Source organism: Hydra vulgaris, chromosome 12, assembly GCF_038396675.1.
Source record: "Hydra vulgaris chromosome 12, alternate assembly HydraT2T_AEP".
In the NCBI taxonomy this organism is placed as follows: domain Eukaryota; kingdom Metazoa; phylum Cnidaria; class Hydrozoa; order Anthoathecata; family Hydridae; genus Hydra; species Hydra vulgaris.
In genome coordinates, this window is record NC_088931.1 from 340,243 (window position 1) to 359,527 (window position 19,285).

Consider the following 19,285-nt stretch of genomic DNA (forward strand, 5'->3'; position numbering starts at 1 on the left):
TGATAGATTTTCTGAAGTTCAGCCTACTGAAGAGAGTTCAATAAATTCAAAATAAATAAAAAAACTTATAAAAAATATTATTCTATATTAAGTTATAATTGTTCATCTTCATTTGGTATTTTGATCTTCTTTTTTTTCTTTTTCAAAAAAAAAAAAGGTTTCTTTAAAAAAAATTTTATTGGATCTTTTATTTTCGCAGATTCGAATTTAATGAGGATTCAAAATCCTCATTAAATCGACTCGAAAAATCAACTCGTTTTATTTTATAAATAGTTAAAACAGTTGATAAATACAATCAAATTTCCTGTTTAAAATAAGAAAAAACTGCATTCTTTTTCTAAAAACATCTTTAACAAAAAAACTAATTTATGTGATCATTTTTGTGACTTTTTTGACCAAATATGAAATGTTTTAAAGTTCAACTTTTTAAATAGCGAGTTTATCAAAAAATTTACAAAGAAATATTGTTTTTACAAAGATATAATTTTTTATTTTTTATTTATAACATTTTAGTCATTTTTCCGCTTATATCAAGTGAACCACTCAAGCAAGACAATTTTTTTGCAGATTTGGAGTCCCCACATAATTTACCGCCAAAATTTACCCATTTCCTTTGATTTTGAAATTTAATTAACATAGTTGGTTAAAAAGAGAATGTTGATATAAACTACATTTTTTTTTATGGAAGAATATATATATTTACACATTCTTCGTATAATTTAAACCATGACAAACAAGTCTACAAAAAGGCAATCGATAAACCATAATGCTACCTCTTCTAAACACGTAGTTTTAAATTTGAAATTGATACTTGTTTCTGTGTACATTTTGCAAATGGTTGATTTGACATAACTTGGCAGATCATAATCAAATATGACAAAGAGCGTTGGTCCTAAAACTAAACCTTGAATCTCCAAGTATTGCATGCTGCTTGCGGTTTTTTAAAAAGGCTTTAATTCAATTTAAAAGACTGCCATTTATACCATAAATTTCAAGCTATTGCAGTAGTCATACGTGCGAAACTTTATCGAATGCCTTTGCAAAGTCAAGGAAAATTAGGTTAACTGATTTTTTCTTTGATTTGCTATGAGTCAAAAAGTCCATTGTTTTAAAACATTTTTTGATGCAAGTCGTTTTTGAAATAAAACCATGTTCAGTTTTGGAAAGCAGTTTGTTATCTACTAAATGATCAATTATGAATTATCTGACTATTTTTTCCATAAGTTTTCACGGAACAGAAGTGAGCGATATTGTCCTGTAATTGGTTGGATCTGCTCTGCTACCTTTTTTATAAATATGTGTAACATTAGCTCTGAGCTAAGGTGATGGAACATTTCCAGATTTTATTGAATGTTGAAAAATCAAAGTTAGCGGAACTGCCGTTGATGTAGCATATGCTTTTAAAATAAACGGACTAATGTTATCATTGCCCATTGACTTATTTCCATCAAGAATGTTTAGGTGTTTGATTTTGGTCAATTTATATATCTGAAGTTAAAGTGTTTGTTTTAGATGCAAAAGGTTTTGGTGGCTGAGTCAGTGGTTCTTTTGTAAAAACTGATTAAAATTCTTAAAAATGTTTGCTTTTGTTGCTTCATCACTGCTTATTTGGTTTGAATCTGAGATTAAGTCCAACATTTTATTGCTCCCTATCTGTCTACTATTAATATATGCAAATAGTCTTTTTGGTTTGTGCTTGTTGTAGTTCAGTAATTTTGTTTTTATTGAGTTAAGTTGCATTGGTGTAGAAGCAATGGAGAAATTTTGATTTATTCTGATTAAGATTGTTTTTGTTTGGTGTCAATTTATGTGCTGATTGATTTGCTAATTGTTCAGACTGGAATGACATACAATAGTCCTCCAGCTGCGCAAGCTTCTTTTCAGTCGCCAAACGGGTTTTTCTCAGTACCATTGATACTGATTGTTTTTTGTGTGTTGATGCTTTTGAGTCTCCCTCCAAGACAACAAATCGAAAGGGCTGGTTGAGTACTTTGTTTGTATTTAGATTGTCATTGTACTTTTTCCTGTTTTTAATTAGTTTGATTTTGGTCTAAACTAATATAAACTTTGTTTAGGTAATTCTCAAATTTTGGTAGGTTTTTTGCGGAAGCTAGTATACTGTTTCTAGTTTTCACGTCTTCAAACTGGACAACAAACGGTTGTGTAGCTAGTGAGTTCTTTTGAGCACTTATACTTGCTGGAAACTTAGGGACTATTTTGTGATTGGAACATTTTTTTAATGGTATCAATAACACCCTTTACAGTAGCTTTGTCATCACATGACTTTTATGCTGGGAAGACCATAGTTGACTAAACGAGTTGCTTTAGTTGCATGCATCTTATAATTGTGTTCAGTAACATTTCAATTTATTTTTATTTTATGCTATTCACTTGTTATTGAATATTATTAATACATTACTCTTTTATTATAAAATATTATTAGTATATTATTCCCTTATTATTAAATATTATCATTATATTGTTCACTTAATATTGAATATTATTATTATATTATTCATTTACACTGCCCAACAGTGATTTTGTTTTTGAACCAAAATTAGCTATTTCGTATGTACTTCCATCTGCTAAATTCAAAAATGGCATTGAAAAAAGACATATTAGCATTAGTTTAAGAAATAAAAGCAAAAGTTTTCTCTCAAGGATATAAATTTTCATTTTTTTTTATAATTTTTTTTGTTTTGATTATCCATAATTATTTATTCATGTTTAAAACTTGTGATACTAGTTATGAGTGTTTGCTAAAGTTTCTGATCTAATCTAATTTTAGTTTTTTTTTTCATTTACTAGTGTAAAATTTGACAAATCAACATGCCAAGGAAGTCTGTAAATTTAATGGACAATTTTTGTTACATTTGTGGTGAAATAACATTTTCCTTACAGAAAAGAACTATGACACCTATTATGAAGAGCGCTTACCAGCATTACTTTGATATGAAGGTAGGGGACCAGGATAGGTCATGGGCTCCACATACATGCTGTAGCTTTTGTTCGGTTACACTACGAAAATGGTTAAAAACTAAAAAATGATCTTTGGCTTTTTCTGTTCCTATGGTATGAAGGAACATAAAAACCAAACAGATGACTGCTATTTCTGCTTGATTAAGCAAAAATAGCAGTCATCTCATTACCCCATCCATTAAGGCAGGTTTGTTAATGAAGAATATAGGAACAATAATATATAATCTTCTATCTGTCACCTATTTCACATTCGGATAGTTTACCAGTTCCTACTTTACCTCAAAGTTGTGAGTTAGAAGCGAAAATGAAGGCAGAAATGAAGTAGAAAGAGAAGAAAAAGAAGAAAACAAGCCTTTCAAATCAAATGATTTTGTGTTAACAGATGTTGTGCCACACAGATTGAGTAAAGTAGAATTACGTGATCTTGTTCGAGATCTGGATTTCTCTCAGGAAAAGACAGAACTTCTTGGGTCAAGACTAAAGCAATAGATTTTTCTCCAAATTGATGTCTAAGCTTCACATTACAGAAAACGACAGCAGAAACTGTTTTTTTTTTTTTGAGAACAAAAATATTCTTGTTTTGCATTTATGTCTTTGGATTAATGTATTTTCTTAATTTGAACTATGATCTAACTGAATGGAGAATATTCATAAACTCATCTAAGCTAAGCTTGAAAGCTGTATTACTGCACAATGGAAACCGTCTTCCTTCTGTTTCTATTTGCCGTGCAGTTACATGAAAAAGACTTATATAAACATGAAAATTCTCCTCAATTTAATTAATTACAATGAACCCAAATGAAAAACTTGAGGTGATCTAAAAGTCATTGCTATACTTTTAGGAATGCAATTTGGGTATACTAAATACTGCTGCTTTTTGTATATGTGGGACAGTAGACACAGAAGTTCACACTGTATAAAAGAAGACTGGCCTGCAAGAAATCTCAACAGAGATGAAAAAAATGTTATTGCTGAACCACTCGTGGATCCAGAAGATGCTCTTCTTCCACATTACATATCAAGTTGGGTTTAATGTAAAATTTCGTCAAAGGTATAAACAAAAAAGAACAGGCTTTTAGATATTTAAGAAACAAGTTTCAAAAATAAGTGATGCAAAAGTTAAAGAAATATTTTTTTTGGGCCAAAAATCCGTCAACTTATAAAGGATCTTGCATTTGACAAAAAAGTTAACTACGTTCAATTGGTAACAGTGTTTCTGTAAAAATACCATCAGCTTGGATGTAACATTTCCTTCAAGATTCATTTCCTCTATTCACACCTAGACTTCCCCCCATCCTCCTTCCCAGTTGTGGCACTGTGAGTGAGGAACTTGGGCAAAGGTTTCACCAAGTTGCTTCTGTTATGGAACAAAGATATCAGGGTTGTTGTAATGAGGCTATATTTGCAGATTACTGTTGGTTGTCTGTAGGAATGCTCCAGCCTACAAACTAGTCTACAAAAGGAAAGCAAAAAGATCATGATTTCGTGACGATACCCCATAATTATCTTTAAACTTGATGATCATGATTTCTTTGTTTAAAACTGTTAGAATATATCTGTAATAAAAAAACCAAATGTACTTTAAATATTGTTACAATATGTAAATTATATATGTCCTATTGCTCTGTTGCAAATTAACTGAAATAAAATAATAAAAAATGATATAAAAATTAACTGACTGTTTTAACATACTATTACAATATATTAGTAATGAACTGAAGTGAAAACAGAATTTTTTTATTTCTGCAGATTTAAATGCTTTCTATTAATAGTTTAAACTTTTCATTCATATGTTGATGTATATCTTAAAAAACTTTGTTTCTCTCATTTGTATCCACTTATTTGTTGCATGCTCAAGAACAAAAGAATTTTGTAGTTTGTTCTTCAATGTTAATAAACATCTGATGCAAGGTGTCAGATGTTTATCAATGGTAGGTGAAAGAATGTTACACAAATAATAGTATATTTTTTTTTATTATAATTTTATATTTTTTATAGTTTTTAGTTAAATAATCTTTCAATTTGGTTTAAATTTTGTATTGTGCAATTGCATTTTTAAAGGCTATTTTTTATTTTTTAAAGGCTGTTTTTTTTATATATTTCTTACACTTATTTTTTATATATATATATTTTTAATTACAACCCTTGGCGTTTGGGTCAGAGTAATCTAGGTAAAGCCAGTACCCAAGCAGGTTTCGTGACTTTTAAAATAGGTACCACAGTGTAATGACTTGCAAAATTGGTACTGCAAGTGTTGCAATTTGCAAAGATCCTTTGTTGTATAAATGTTTTAAAAAAGTTTGTACTGGTTTTATATCAAAAAAAATGTACAAATATTTGTTTTTTGGTAACAAAGATGATAGTTTTATTTCTGAAAATCCTTTTGCACTTTTAATACTGTAAACCGGGGGTTGCTTTGAACATTTTTGAGATATTTTTACTTGCTCTTCCTTCATTATTGACAATATTTGAAATTTTACAAAATGAATATAGGGGCTAAGATTGACTCTTATATAATTCAAATTCAAAACAAAATTTAAATAAAAGGATTTTTTATGATATTAATCTAAAGACTCATTCAAAGTTATCCCACAAATGGGGGTAACTTTGAATCCGTTTTTTGTAAAAGCAAAGCCAATTCAAAAACGCATTGTTTTCTTTTAAAGTTTGATAAAAACAACAGTCTAGTTTCACATTCATTTATTACTGCCAAAATAATATAATATTATTTTGTAACAAAAACCCATTTAGTATTTTATTTTGTTTTAATGGGCATGTTTTAAGTGGACTAGCATAAAAAAAGACTCATTTAAATCAGTTTTACTTGCAGGTTATACAAGTGAAACATCTTTACATTTTGCCAAAAAATCCTCAAAAGAAATACTTTTAACAAGGTCAAAATTATTTTTTTTCGCCCTTTGAGCCTGCTTTTTTCTTGACATCAACATGAAGCAATTGTTAAGGTACATTAATTACAGCATGGCGTAAATGATTGAGGATGATACTTATATCTAATGGGTAAATCCCATATTTCTTCCAAAACCACTAAGCTACTAAGTTGCTAATTTCTTTTTGATCTAACGATATTAAATGTTTATAAGTAAATAAAGAACAAAGGAGATTTATTTTTTGTAATTGTCTGTGCTTTTTTGAACAAGAGGTTTTCGATTGACCAAGTATTTTCCTCCAATATTTTTCAAGAGATCCATAAAATGCAACATCAAGAGATTGCAATATGTGTGTAGATTTACCAGTTATAGTACAAGATACTGTTTTCTTTAGTAAATTCAAGTATCTTTTCACTGTAAAGATTGCTTCGATTGTAACTAATAGGAACGTTCCGACAATTCCACAAAAAACATGAATAAAAGAATAGTACAAAAGTGGGACCGCTATGTAATGCTAAACAAAAACAAATTTAAAGATGAGTAACAGCATTTTCAACAAATTTAATTCAACACAATATTGAATGTAGGGGAGATGGGGGCGCATTGATCGCCGTAGCAGTGTTTTGAAAATTGCGCAGAACCTGAAAGAGATGTAAAAACTTATTAACTACGAAACACATGTAGAACTATCTGGCTTTTGGAATATATAAATATTTTGATTTAAAAAAATGATAAACATGAATAATTTTAACTTTTAAACAACCCTCTCAAAAGATCAATGTACCCCAAACTATGGGGTACTATGATCTCCGACTTGGGGCACATTGATCTTATATGCGTAATATTATCTAAACGTTTAACACTTCTATAACTAAATCTTGTAAATAATTTAGTCAAAGGGTAATATTGTATAACATATAATACATCTAAATTTTTTAATTATTTTTTAAATATAGCAGTTAAACCCACTAGTCTAATTTTTAATTAAAAAATGTATAAATCACAGCAGCTATAAGCTACCCGCTTTATATACGTTTAAAACTTTACAACAACTTGAAATTTATAAGAACTGAAATATAAAGACTGAAATAAGAATACAACTTTTAAGTTTACAAAACTTGTTAAAAGTACAATGTTTTGATTAAGAATATTTCATCATTTGTGAAAGTCAAGTTGTGAAGCAGCTTTTGGTTTACATTGTTTTTTATTCCTAAGCAAGTAATTCTTAGTTTCTTTCTTATCTTTTGTGGAGACTTTTTGTTGATTTTTGGTTTGCTTCAAAATTTTCTTTTCTTTTGACAAACGAATTTCATTTCTGACAGGAGTATCAGTCAAGATCCTTGTTTTTAACTGCCTACTTTTAACTTTTTTTTTTCTGGCAGATGCTTTTGGGTAAGGTTTTAAAACCTCAGGTGAGATTATAGAAGCAACACTTGTTGACACTTTGTTTAAAATACTTGTTTCAATATTTACTATAGTTATTTCAGACTCTATGTGATTAACATGTGCTGGTATCATTTCAGATTCCATGTTGTTGACAGGAGTGATAGTAACTGTATCTGGAGCAGCTCTATCTGTAACTGATGATGGTAAATATTCGTCATCTTTGAAAACTTCAGAATTGAATGGCTCAATGCCAGCTACTCTAAATCCTGTCTGTATATTAGATGGTGAGAAAGCTTTTGTATACGGTTCTCGAATTATTGAAACAATATCATAAATGGTCATTGGTCTTGGGTTTGAAACCATCCAATTATCACATGCAGAATTGTAAAACCTTTTCAATGGTCCAAAAACAGTTCTATCTAATGGCTGCAATTTATGGCTGCAATGGGGAGGAAAACTTATCATTGTAATTCCGTGTTAAATTGCAAGCTCCAAGCCTTTAACAGAAATATGACTTTCATGACTGTCGAGAAGTAACAAAACTGGAGATTCCTGAGAACAGTTTGAATATTTAACAAAATGTTTAATCCATTCTATGAAAATTTCTGAGTTCATCCAACCAGAAGGATTTGCAAATCCCACACATCCAGGAGGTCCTTCCTTAATCATGTAATCATGAAACTTTACCCTAGGAAAAATAAATAATGGAGGAATGGAATTTCCAATAGCATTAGAGGCACAACATGCAGTTATCAATGTTCCTCGTTCTGCAGATGTGATTCTTCAAACTTGTTTGCTTCCTCTACCAGCTAAAACCTTTACCGGCTTTTGAACGGTTGTTAAACCAGTTTCATCAACATTATATATACAGTTAGGATTATATTTATATCGATTTCTTACCGTTTTAAGATTTTGAAAAAACTCTCTTACAGTGTGTTTGTTAAAAGCTGTTGATCAAGCGAAGCTCGTTGCTTCAGGTGTTCGTAGAGACAACTTTGGTTGTCTTTTCATAAAACCTTGCAACCAATCAAAGCCTGCAATTTTGTTTTTGATCCATGATGATGGGCATATCTTATTGTTTTTTAAAGCAAATTCATATGCCAATAATCGCGTTGACCTAGTTGAAAGGCCATAGTTCATTTTTGATGCAATTAGTAAATAAATTGATAAACTTTTTTCATCTTCTGCTGTAAAAACTTGTCTATTGTTCTAGTTAGGCTTGAAAACTTCATTTGGATTAAGCCTCTTTTTACGACAATATCTTTTTAAAGTCATTCTATCTATGTTAAACTGATGTGCTACAACATTCAGTTGTGTTCCTTCTAAAACTTTATTAACAGCTACTTTCATTGTTTCACTTGGTATAGCAACTTTATTTGTTTTTTTAATTCTATTTCTAACCATTTTAAGATCTGTAAAAAAATATATCAATAAAAACATATGTTTTTAATAAATGCTAATATTTAACATAATAATATTATGTTAAATATTTTTTAATTATTATGTTAAATATTATTCTTTTGATATTATAAAATAATAGTATTATTATTACTAGCTTATAACATAAGTAGATTTAAAAAATGAAATGCTAAAAGCTATTGTTTGTTTATATATAGTTTTTTTTTAAATTATAAATACAATTCCATTCGTTTAACTGTATTGCTTATAAACAAAAACATGGGGCACTTCGTCTTCTATGGGGCACTTTGATCCTCCGATCAATGGGCCCCGCATAGTCAAAGATCAATGTACCCCAATAGGTATAGGTAACATATTGATAGCAATATCTACTGTATAAATTGCAGCCAAATAAAAATTACATATTATATTATACACCTAACACTTACAAATTTAAAATAAAATTGTTGTTAACCCACACAGACATCTAAATAAAAATATATTTGAATTATAGTACGATTTAAAAAAATCACTTTTTATGACGAAAAACAATATTTTCTTTATTTTTTTTTGACGCTGATAACCTTATGAAAAAATATTACGAATAACCAATTAGGGAAGCATAATGGTTAATTAAATTGCAACCTCACTTCTAGTAAGGCAAAAATGAACGAGTAAAAGCCAAAAGATCATACTGCCCCGGCGATCAATGCGCCCCCATCTCCCCTACACACACATTATATTTCATATATTTTATAAAAGATTTAAAATTTATTTATATAGACAAACGCATATATATATATATATATATATATATATATATATATATATATATATATATATATATATATATATATGTATATATATATATATATATATATATATATATATATATATATATATATATATATATATATATATATATATATATATATATATATATATATATACGATGTATACACACACGCACACGCTCAGGCACACACACACATATAAAAACACGCAGAAACAATGTGTGTATGTGTGACTTACTGTTTACACACATGATATTTTAATTTTTAATTATAATAATATTATATATAACACATTTATGACAAAGCAAACTCTTAAGTTGTTTCATGTTTCTGACTATTTATGTAGTGGGGTTACTTTAAACGTTATTGAAAGTTACCCCGAATGGGTTATTCAAAGTTATTCAAAGTTACCCCGAGTTATGCGAAAAATTGTATACAATAAAGTATGTTATGCTATAGCAATGGAACATAACTATAGTAGGCTAAATATTTCTTTAGATTTTTTATGGTAAAAAAATTTATAAAAACGAAAGTTATGCAATTTAGACAAAAATCTGCTACACGAGCTGAGTCAGTGTACAAAGTATTCTGGCTATTTTTTTTGAAAAAAATATCTGAAATATTTAATTCATTTTTTAACTAACAATAACAACCAATAAACAAAGTAAAACTTTAAACAATAAAAATATAAACTATTTTTTTATAATAATAAATATAAACTATTTTTAATACTTTGATGTTTGAGGTTTGAAAAGTTTCATATAAATTCTAGCCATAATTACAACTTAAAAAAAAAAAAAAAGATTTGCATTCAAAGTTACCCCGCTTTTCAAAGTTGCCCGGTTTACGGTATATCAGGAGTTATATTTATTTCAGGAGTTTTTTTAATTGGAATTATTATTAGAATTTTATTGCAGGAGTTCAGGAGTTTTTTTTATTCGTAATAATTATTTAAATAGAAAAATAACATATTCAAAAAATAAAATAAAAGATATGCGTTTATTTCTATTACTTTTGATAAATATTACCTGTTATAAAAATACCAATAAGATGATACCTTTCTAAATGCAATACTTTTTATTTATTTTGCATAAACTAAGGTGTAGATGTATAAAGCAGTTATAATGATTTAAGGTTAAGATATTCTATTGGTTTAAGGTTAAGTTATGTTCAAGGTTAGGTATTAAAATATAAAGTTTAATATAAAAAATATAAAATAAAATATAAAAATAAAATATAATATAAAAACCGTTTAAAACAAAACAAAACAAAAACAAATCAACACAATAGTTTTTTTTGATTCAAGTATCTAAACATAGGCTTCCGAAAAGAAAGTCGTGAAGCAACCTCCGTCATCCTGATTTAGACCGCCGTCTGAAGGTTCACATGGACGTTGTATTTTTTCACACTTTTCTGTTAAAATTATTGACCTCTTTCAGAGCATTTTTTTTTTTCAATTTTTAAACCAGAGCATGTTTTAGAGTATTTTTATTATTCATTATGGAACCTCCACGCAAAATTTGGTTCGTCTATTAGTAAGTTCCGAATGAGCACCTTCAGATGGCGGTCTGATTCCTGATGACAGAGGTTACGACTAGGGCTGTAAATCCGGGCTCGTGTTCGTGAACGGCTCGACAAGAGCTCGTTCATGTTCGGTTCGAATGGTAAACGAGCCGGGCTTGAACAAAAAATTAGGCTCGTTTAATAAACGAGCCGAGCTTGAACATCATAGGCTTGATTAAAGCTCGAATATATATATATATATATATATATATATTTATTTATATTTTTATAATATATATGTAATAAATAAAATTGTGATATTATATATATTAATATATAATAAAAATTATTTACAGACGAGCCTTTAACGAACAATTTTTTTTTATTAAACGAGCTTCAAACTAACAGGTTACAATAATTATTTCGAGTTTTAAACCGGTCGAGCTCGAGCAACTTGTTAAACGAGCCGAGCCCAAACAAAATTAATACTTAACGAGCCGAGCTCGAACAAAGAATCTCATGTTCGAAACGAGCTCGAGCCGAGCCTGAACACTATGTAAACGAGCCAAGCCGAGCCCTTGCAAGCTTGGCTCGTTCGGCTCGATTTACAGGCCTAGTTACGACTTCCTATTGGAAACCAATAATTCGATTTTTAAGTAAAAAGAATCGCATTGATTTGTATTTGTTTTATTTTCAACGGTTTTTATATTTATATTATATTTGATATCGAGGTTATCTAAACTCTCTTTAATATTGAAGTAAAAATCGATTTAAATGTAAAGAGGTATGTCCATTGCAAAAGATTTTTTATCTGAAGAATTTTTTTTTAAATTGAATTGTTCAAAATAGTGCAAAAGTTTAAGTAAAACTTGTATTACTTTTAATATTTTTTATATTGTTGCATCAGCTTTTAATTAAGTTACATATTGTTGCATCAGCTTTTAAATTATATATTGTTGCATCAACTTTTATTTGAGTTAAATAATATTAGACATGGAATCATGAAGCAATACTAAATGTTACAAGTGAAAAGAATAACAAAAGCATGAACTTAAATGGTAAAGTTAAATGTTTAAATAAATATGTGATCATAAACATGTTGAATTGTTCAAGTTTAATTATTAATATATTTGTAATAAAAAAATGTTGTCGTATTTGATCTACCTTTTACTGCATTTGGATTGCAAATGCTTTTATTTATTCTATGTTCAATTAAGGTCAGACGACGTTTTTAAGCTTTTTATGTGATCCTTAAAAATTCCTAATACCTAACATCAATATAAGTATTGATTAATAAAATGCAAAAATATAAATTTTTTTTGATGTTCTCTAAAATTTACTAAACAGCTTTTAGAGTACAAAAACAGCATGACACAATGAACAAAATACAGAACTGGGGGCTTGGCGATAAGACTATTTTGTCTTCTTTTTGCCCCCGCCATGTGTATATTTTACAAATAACAGAGTTATAATTATTTTAAACGGCAAATTTATAAAAATTAAAAAAGAACAAGATACAGAACAATAAAATAAAACGACAAAATATACACAAACATAATATTATGTTTGTATTTTGTATGTCTATTTTACTATCTTTGTTATGTTTTGTTACTTTATTTTACTAGTTAAACAACAATAATTGTCTCATGCTTTTCTTGTACTCTATAATATATAGTTGAATTTTGCGAGAATTCAACTATATTCAGGGATTACCTCAAAGACCACATAAGATTATACACTAATCTCAATTTTTGCCATTATGAGTTTTAATTTTTTGGTATCCCCTTGATACCTGTTTCTTTAAAAAAGGAAATTGTCTTTAAAACGTTAAATGCACACAACTAAATAAATTTATTATAAATAACTAAGCAGTACAAATACGTTTCAGACAAAAAAAAGTTAATTTACAATCAAACATGTGTATAACAAATTGTAAAAAATATGTAAACTTTGATCTTTTATATTGCATTAATGCGTCATATGACAAACCTAAAATAAAAATTGTAACAGATAAGGTTTTTTTTTTTTTTTTTTTTTTTTTAGATTATTCACCTCCCCAAGGCCCGAGGGGGGCCACTACAGTCGAGGAGGCTACTCATTTTTTTTTTTTTTAGTTGTTATTCGTGGTACAACCCTCTCTCAACTCTTTAACTCCGAAACACGAACCTTTCCGAGCAAGGCCGCTGCGCGGAGAAACTAAGTTGAGCGCGGTACTTCCAGGGACGTGGTGGGAGTCGAAAGTAAACATAAAACAAAAAATAAACTGGAAAACAATTTACCTGCTTTTCGGTAGCCTGTTGTCATACTTAAACTGCTGTCATGATGCAGCTTGTCGGTGTTGTTTTATGATGGTATTTCACGTTGGCTTTTACTAAACTTTAGTTAAAGTTAAAAGACATTACAAAAGATTTAAAATATTTTAATTAAATAGTAAAAAAACAAATGCTTCAAGGAGCCAAACTAAAAACATTAAAGATAAAAAATCAAATAGAGATATAAATAAATTGCATTATATAGCTAAATAGTCTTGGCTAATAGTAAATAAAAGCAGTGTTTTCAATAAATTAAACTACCAATTAATTATTTTTAACAATAGAATGTTGCATATATTATGATGGTTGGGTAATGAATCAATTTAACTATATTTAAGTTTAATTGGTGAAAAACAAATAAAATTTTAATTAAAAAAGACAAAAACAAACCAAATATACAGCAATATATTATAAAAAAAAATTACAAATTAAAAAAAAAATTACAAAATTAAAAAACTAAAAAAAAAAAAAATCACTGAAGAAAAAGCGGTAACAAAAAAGTTATAAATATCTTCAGTGATAGAAGTCATTTACAACCTTTTGGTTGCTGTTTTTTCTTTGGTGTCTCCCGAAACCCCGGTATGGATGAGCCCTCCATTTAAAGGATGGCTCATCCATACCGCCATTACTTAGAAGACAAAAGTCAGTTATCCAGTTTTTTGTGAAAATGAGTTATGTATGAGACCTTTTTAGTTTTTTCAGTATCTACATAGGTATACAGATTGTTTTCCAACAACAATGTGAAACAAAGTTTCGTTAATATAAAGGGTTTGGTGTCCCTTTATATTAACCAAACTGGTGGTCTTAAATTACCAATACGATGAAAAACTTGACCACATGTTCTATAAACATGGAGGCCCATGATTCATGGGTTGAACTACATTAGCAAATGAAGCAAAAGAAAGACAAGCATTATAATTTCTAATATATTTAAAAAAATTCAGATTGGCATTTCTATCTGCATAGTTTCCTTTAAATAAATCTTCTAAATCTTGTGAAAATGATGAAGGTTGCAACAAAACTACCTTTCCATTATGGCAAAATAAAAAATGTGTTTCATCAGGAAATTTCTTAGCACCACAATGCTGATAAATATAATTCATTTCTCCTACATAATTATAATCTGGAATAGTATTACTTCTTGCTATACAATGCATTCTTTCGTATCTAGCAGCAATTCTCGCATTTTGTTGATTATTAATTTCATCTCGCCTAAGCTTATCTCTTCAATTTCTGTGACAATTATTTTTAACTCGCCTAACTAAGCTCTCTTCATTTGGGTTTGAATTATTTGCTGCTTGTCGAGCAGCATTTTGTCCATTATTAATTTCATCTCACTTAAGTCTATCTCTTTCATTTGTGCCACAAACAACTTGCCTATTAATATTTCCATTTTCTAAACTAATATCCGCTTCTAGCCTAATATCATCCATTTATTCAAATGGATGATATTAGGCTAAATTAAAATAAATTATTTGTGGATGATATTAGGCTTCTAGCCTAATATCATCCACAAATAATTTTTATATATAACAGACTGTCATTTAAAATAAATTATGCAATAATCTTATGACTTTAAAAATATATATATATATATATATATCAGCTAGGAGATGTTTGAAAAAAAATTAGCTTAGCAAATAATAATAAAAAATATTAAAAACATGCAATTCTAATAATAAACATACTGCTAAGAAAGAAAAATTAAATAAAAAATTATTAGTAAACGTTTTTTTCAAAAATTCACAAAAATTTACAATAATTTGTTCTTCTATACCACATTAATACATCATCTGATAAATCTAAAATAAAAAATGTAATGAATAAATAAATAATAAGAAAAACATTACATACAAAAAATAAAAATCAATGCACCTTATAGAGAAAAGCTGTTGTGATTTACCAGAGTAGTAGTTGTAAAATATCATTATTTCATGTTAGCCTTTACAAAATAATTTATGCTGGAACATCATGATTCCAAAATATTAATCATGTAGTAAACAGCGCTAAAGACAAAAAATCAAATTGAGATAAAACAAATTGTATATATGGCAAAATAATTTGTATTGGCTTTTAGTGAATGATTAAAAGCAGTGATTTTTAATAAAATTACCTATTTACTATTTTTAACAATAGACACCAACATGAAGATAAGCTAAATGTCTATCAACTCAAAAGATAACAAAAAAACAACATCACAGCGACAACACACAACAATAGCAAACACCATAAGTTAATATAATATGTATATAACATAACTTGAGTAAGATAACATTCATATTTAACAGAACATAAATAATAACATTAAGCAAAATGTTATTAAAATACATTATTATGTATTTTTTGACACTAAACACTATCGTTAAGTTGCACAAGAAGTTTATAAAATGTAAAAATGAGAATTTAAAGCTACAATACTTTCAAAAATTCAAACATTACAGAAATCAAATTAGTAACCTACTGCGATACTCAAAAAAATCATATTATTCAACCTACTTTAATGAAAACTTAAATAACCTTAAAAATACCTGGAAAGGAATAAGGAGTATTATTTATACTAAATCAAAGATCAACAATAATATAGATAGTTTAAATATCAATAATAAAACTATAAATAACAAGAAAATAATTGCAAACACTTTTAATGATTACTTCTCTTCAATTGCAGATAAACTTTCTAAAGAAATTATACCTCCTAGATTTCACTTCAGCCACTATTTAAAAAATCAAAATCTTGATACTTTTTTTATATCTCCAGTTACTCCTCAAGACGTAAATGACTATATTTCCCTCTTGAATCCAAAAAAAAGCACTGATCCCAATAGCATTTCTTCAAAAATAATGACCTGAGCATCTCAAGAATTGAGCTTCCCCTTGAGTATTATAATAAATCAATCTTTTCAATCGGGGATATTCCCTGACTTATTTAAAGTTGCAGAAGTTGTTCCAATTTTTAAAAGCGGCTGTAAACAAGATCCATGTAACTATCATCCTATATCCTTACTCTCAAATATCGGTAAACTAATTGAAAAATTTATGTATAACAGGCTGCTCAGTTTTTTAAATCTATCAGATAGCTTATATAGTCTGCAATTTGGATTCCGAAAGAAACACTCTACTAACCAAGCACTCATAGATATAACTGAAACCATACGTGAGGCACTGGATCAAAAGCAATTTGCTGGTGGGTATTTGTTGACCTGCAAAAAGCTTTTGATACTGTCAACCATGAAATTTTATTATCAAAACTGTATCATTATGGTGTAAGGGGAATTGCACTAAACTGGTTTAAGTCATATCTAAACCATCGTCCACAAAGTGTTACTATTGGTAATATCTCATCCACTACTAAGTTTACATCTATAGGTGTTCCTCAGGGTTCAACTCTGGGTCCGCTTCTTTTCCTTATCTACATAAATGATTTAAACACTTGTATTAAATACTCAAAGGTGTATCATTTTGCTGATGACACTAACCTTCTGATTGTGGATAAGTCTTTAAAAAAGCTAAATAAGTACCTAAATTATGACCTGGCATCACTGGTTCAATGGCTGCGATCAAACAAAATATCTTTGAATGTCAAAAAAACTGAATTAGTTCTATTTAAACCTCAAGGCAAAAAAACTACCAAAAAACTTAATTTTAGAATTAGTGGTCAAAAACTAAATATTGTAGATAAAATAAAATATCTGGGCATATTATTAGATGAAAATCTTTTGTTTATTCAACAAATTAAGTCCATATCAAACAAATTAAGTCGAGCAAATGGAATGCTTACCAAAATAAGGCATTTTGTGAATTACGAAACCCTAGTGAATATTTGGCATGCTATTTTTAATTGCTACCTACGCTATGGTTGTCAGATATGGGGACAAAGTCCATCCATTTATAAAAAAACCTTATAAATCTCCAGAATAAATCTTTAAGAATAATTCACTTTCAACCTAACAGTTTTAGTTCTGACATACTGTATAATCTTTCTAAAATTTTAAAGCTTGACGAACTTATCTACTAATCAAACTGTGTTCTTGTATGGGACATTGTCCACCATAATACGCCTAGCTGCTTCACTAGCTATTTTAAATTCACAAATGATGTTTATAGTTATAAACTTAGGTCTGTATCTTATTGTAGTCTTTCTATGCCTTTAAAACAAACACACGAGTATGGCATAAAGTCAATCAAGTATCAATCAATTCTATGTTGGAACTCTCTTCCTGTTGAAACTAAAAAAATATTCTCCAAAATATCAAATAGAAATGCCTTTATAACCCATGTAAAAAAATTTATCTTCAGTAAAAATTATCAATGAACTATCAGTTATGCAATCACCTCCTAGTTATTCTCTATAACTAAATTTTTAATATAATAAAAGTAACATAGAAATAAATAAAAATAACTCATAAATAAAAATAAGAATAAAAACATAAAGCCAAAAATAGAAATAAAAATATAAAACCCATAAAATAGAAATAAAAATATAAAACTCATAAAATAAAAATTAAATAGAAATAAAAACATAAAACTAAAAATAAAACATACAAATATATAAATGTTCATTTAGTCACAATCAAGTACCCTCATTTTCATCATCCTGTAAAGTTATATGGCTCTAAAATGCTGAATCACAACAAAACTCCTATGACTTCTACTTCTTTGACTCTTCTTCCTTTCTTTCCTTCTTTTTACTGTTATATTTTTTGTTATTGATATTGTTATGATTTTTATATTTTTTATTTATTCTTTTTTTTTTGCATTATCCTTGTGATTATCACTATAATATATATAGATAAATATATAGTAAAATATATACCTATAAATAGTAAAATATATAGATAGTACTTATTATATTACTGCATTTAATATTATTATTACTATTTATTACTATTATTATAACTACTTATTTTTATTTATTTTTTATTACTTATTATTGTTATCATTATTATTATGCTATATTTATACCATCAGAGGTCTTTACGCGTCATCAGGTTATAACTGTTTGTATGTGTCCCGCACGATTGCATATATATATACAGTTATTATTAAAGTGAAAATATATTGATTTGATTTGATTTGATTTAACCCTCTGCTATATGTACATCACTTGGCTGGCAAATCTTACTCTACACATTTACAAAGTCACAGCACTTTGAAACAACATAATATAAACATATGTACCAACTTTAAACACAATAAATGTGTTTAAATATGTATATAAGGTTAAATATATACCTTATATACATATTTAAACACATTTTTTAAAACAATTATATAACACATATTAACACATACACAAACAATATAAAACACTTTACATTATTATAAAAAAACATTGATAAAACAACTATAAAGCACTTATTACTACATACACATACATATGAAAAACGCATAAATGCAAACAATAAATGTGTACAAAAATTTTAAAAATGACGCGAGAAAATTTAAAAAGGTTCAAAGTAAACAAACTATATATTTACAAACTATACTCCTTACCTTCTTTTTTTTTCATAAGAACTGTAATCCTCATAACAAAATTTAACTTTAACATACAACAACATGTGACATGCCTGTCAGTGTTGGCACAAAACTTTAATTTAATTTTTCTAAATTTTCTAAAAAAGAACAAAAATAGTTAATAGCATCACAGAAATTTCAAAGAAGTAATAACCATTTTATGGAAATAGCATTAGTATAACTTTAAATAACATCCATAGCCCTATTTTCCCTCTAAAATATAAAATAATAAAACTGCTAAAAGAAAAGATAAAGCAAACAAAATATAAACGATTTAAAAAATTAAAATCCTTTCTACTTAAAATCCTTGCTACTTCATCTAATAAAAATTTAAATCCTTTTATCTAATAAAAATGTATATACAACTATTTATATACTTAATTCAATTATAATATGATCTTACGATGATTATTTATCTTAGAATAATTCTTTATGTAATATATCTAAACTTATAATTAAATTTCATAAGGAAAAAAGTTTCAACTAGCGTTTGAGATATTTCTCAAATAAC

The 19,285-nt window shown here is 27.9% G+C and overlaps 1 long non-coding RNA gene across 1 annotated transcript; it reads right to left on the reverse strand.

The window, feature by feature from the left end:
* Nucleotides 1–14,956: 14,956 nt before the first annotated feature.
* On the reverse strand, nucleotides 14,957–18,874 carry LOC136088931 (uncharacterized). The gene is made up of 3 exons (XR_010642650.1): nucleotides 18,754–18,874; nucleotides 15,136–15,266; nucleotides 14,957–15,062 (listed from the first exon to the last, which is right to left on the reverse strand). It is a non-coding gene; the product is annotated as an uncharacterized LOC136088931 (long non-coding RNA).
* Between the last annotated feature and the right edge of the window lie 411 nt (nucleotides 18,875–19,285).